This window comes from Canis lupus, chromosome 1, assembly GCF_048164855.1.
Source record: "Canis lupus baileyi chromosome 1, mCanLup2.hap1, whole genome shotgun sequence".
Taxonomy (NCBI): domain Eukaryota; kingdom Metazoa; phylum Chordata; class Mammalia; order Carnivora; family Canidae; genus Canis; species Canis lupus.
Window position 1 is genome coordinate 89,319,245 of NC_132838.1, and position 3,766 is coordinate 89,323,010.

Below are 3,766 nucleotides of genomic sequence, written 5' to 3' on the forward strand. Positions count from 1 at the left end.
ATTTATCTTAGGGCTCTCTGTAATTCCTGTACCTAGATGTCTGTTTCCTTCCCCAGGCTAGAAAATTTTTCAGCCATTATTTCTTTTTTTTGTTTGTTTGTTTGTTTTGTTTTTTTGTCAGCCATTATTTCTTTAAATAAATTTTCTGCCCCCTTTTTTCTCTCTTCTCCTGGAACCACCAAAATGTGGAAGTTAGTATGTTTAATATTGCCCCAGCAGTCGTTTAACCTATTTTCCCTTAAAACATTTTTCTTTTCTGGGCAGCCCGGGTGGCTCAGCGGTTTAGTGCCTGCCTTTGGCCCAGGGCCTAATCCTGGAGACCTGGGATCGAGTCCCACGTTGGGCTCCCTGAATGGAGCCTGCTTCTCCCTCTGCCTATGTCTCTGCCTCTCTCTCCCTCTGTCTCTCATGAATAAATAAATAAAATCTTAAGGAAAAAAAACATTTTTCTTTTCTCTTTGTGTTCATTTTAGAGGATTTCCACTACTATCTCCCATGTCCCTGATCTGTCCTTCTGTATCCTCTAATATGCTGTTGATATTCTTTGCTGTATTTTTCATTTCAGTTACTGTATTCTTCAGCTTTCGTTTAAAGATTTTTTTTTTTTTTTGGAAGGGGTGCCTCAGTGGCTCAATCAGTTGAGTGTCTGACTCTTGATCTTAGCTCAGGTCTTGATCTCAGGGTTATGGGCTCAAGCCCCACATTGGTCTCCACACTGGGTGAGAAGCCTACTTAAAAAAAAATTTTTTTTTGGAGTATAATTGTTATTCAGTGTTAACTTAGTTTTAGGTGCACAACTTAGTGATTTGACAGTTCCTTACATTATGCAATTCTCACCACAATAAGTATAGTTGATTGGCTCTTATCATTTTTATATTGCTTAATTTTAAAGTTTTATTTATTTTTTAAGATTTTAAAACGTTGTTTAAGTAATCTCTGCACCCAACTTGCGCTTGAACTTTGAACTCTCTGAGATCCAGAGTCGTGTGCTCTGTGGACCGAGCCAGCCAGGTGCCTCTATCGTTTAATTTTTAAAATAATTTCTATCTTTTTGTTGAACTCAGTTCATCCACTCTTCTCCCAAGTTTGGTGGGTATTTTTATGATCATTATCTTCAAATTTTTATCAGGTATATTGCTTATCACCATCTTGAGTAGTTCTGCTAAGGTTTAGTCTTATTCTTTCCTTTGCAAGATATTCCACCGTCTCTTCATTTTGCATGATGTTGTGTTACTTTCTATGCTAGGTATTATGTAGGTAGATATATCATCCGGTCTTGACAGTAGTGGTCTTATATAGAAGGCATCCTCTGGAGTCTAAAAATCACCTCCAGTCACTTGAATCAGGCACTCTGTGTGTGCTACATGCACCCTCCTTTTGTGACTAGGCTGTGCCTACTATGAGTGTACTGGGGAATGGAGTTAGCACTGGGTGAGGCTGTCTGGGAGTCCCACTTGTGACTATTGCAGACATATAGGTGGCAACCTGGTTCATCCCCTCCCCAGGGAAGGAGTCCCATTGGAGGGTCGCCAGTCTAGCTGAGGCCTCCAGCCATGTATGCTAGGCTGTGAGCTTCTTTGGAGGGGTATCTGCTAGGGTAAATGTGTTGGGTGGGGCAGATACACAGAGGAACACTGGCGCAGAGCAAAGATGCTAGAAAGGTAGATGGAAAATGTCAGAACTGGCATCCACCAGCATCAAGCCAGCTTGGCTAAAGGAGCACAAGAAAGATGACACTGGCAGCACTTCCACTTCAGAGAAAGTTCATATAGATCTCTACCTCTCCAGCACATGCCCCCAAATTAGTCAGTATATCGCCCACGTGTATGGCCCAGGTGCTTTTCGAACTGCTGTGTCTGTACTGAGTGATAGTGTGCTGTCCCTTTTATAAAAAAAGTTTATTTATTTATTCATGAGAGACACAGAGAGAGGCAGAGGAAGAAGCAGGCTACATGTAGGGAGCCTGATGCGGGACTCGATCCTGGGTCTCCAGGATCATGCCCTGGGCCAAAGGCGGTGCTAAACCGCTGAGCCACCAGAGCTGCCCATGTGCTGTCCCTTTAAGAGTGTAGTCTCAGTTTCCTACATCCTACAGCTTTTCAGCTCTCCCAGAGCTAGGCTCTGCTGATTTTCAAAGCTAGATGTTATGGGGTTTTATGTGCCCAGTGTGGATCCTCCCAGTGGGTGATGCCTTGTATGGGCTTGGATACCTCACCCCTCAGGGAGGACCTCTAGGCCTATGAGAGTCCTCCTGCTTATGGGTTGCCCTGTGGGCTTTTGGTTCCCAATAAGAACATGTCTCTTCCCATCCTACCCTTTCTCAGTATGGCTTTTCCTTTGTATTTTTAGCTGTGGAAAAGCTGTTCTGCTATTCTTCAGGTTGATCTCAGAGACTGTTTCTTGGTATGTAGTTGCAGCCCTGGTGTGTCTGTGGGAGAAAGTGCACTCAGGATCTTCCTACTTTGCCACATACATTTCACTCGATGTTCTTTGATTTATTGCTCTCTTACAGTGTTTTCAGAGTAGAGATATTTTAGCTCTGTGGTTAAATTTATCCCTAGGTATTTTATATTTTGATGCTATTGTAAATGGGATCATTTTCTTTTCAGAATAATTTTTTAAAACTTAGAGAGAGAGAGAGAGAGAGAGAGAGAGAGAGAGGCAGAGGCATAGACAGAGGGAGAAGCAGGCTCCACCATGTCGGGAGCCTGATATGGGACTTGATCCTGGGTCTCCAGGATCACACCCTGAGCCAAAGGCAGACACTCAACAGCTGAGCCACCCAGGCTCTCCAGAATAATTTGTTGTTACTGCATAGAAATGCTACTGATTTTCATGTTTTTATTTTGTATCCTTCAGCTTTATTAAATTCATTCGTTAGATATAATAATTTTTGGTAGAGTCCTTAGGATTTTCTTTATATAAAATTTTATCTGCAAATAGATGCTTTTACCTCTTCCTTTCCAGTTCTGATGTCTTTCTTTTTCTTAACCCGATTGCTCTGGTTAGGACTTCCAGTACTAGGTTGATTAGGAGTGGCGAGAGTGGACACCTTTTCTGTGTGTGTGTGTGTGTGTGTGTGTGTGTGTGTGTGTTTAGATTTTATTTATTTATTTGACAGAGAGCACACAAGCAGTGGGAGAGGCAGAGGGAGAGGGAGAAGCCGACTCTCCGCTGAGCAGGGAGCCCAATGTGGGAGCTCGATCCTAGGACCCTGGGATCATTATCTGAGCCAAAGGCAGACACTTAACTGAGTGAGCCACCCAGGCACCCCCCTTTTATTGTGTTCTTGATCTTAGAAGCATAACTTTCAACCCTTCATTATTGAATATGATGTTAGCTGTAGGCTTGTCATACATGGCCTTTATTATGTTGAGGTACATTCCTTCTGTTATCTAATTTAAGAAATTTTTAGCATGAAAGTATGTAGAATTTTGTCATATGTATTTTCAGTATCTATTTAAATGATCATATGATTTCCTTTCATTCTATTAATATGATCTATAACATTGATTTTTATATATGTTGAACATCCTTATATTCCAGAGAAAATCCAGCTTGATCATGGTGAATGAAACTTTTAATTAACTGCTGAATTCAGTTTGCCATCATTTTCTTGAGAATTTTCATAACTGTATTCATCAGGGATATTGACCTGTAGTTTACTTTTCTGGTAGGGTGATTTCATGACTTTGGTATCAGAGTGATGCTGATCTTAAAATAAAAAAAAATTTTTTTTAAATATTCCCTTTTTTAAAATTTTATT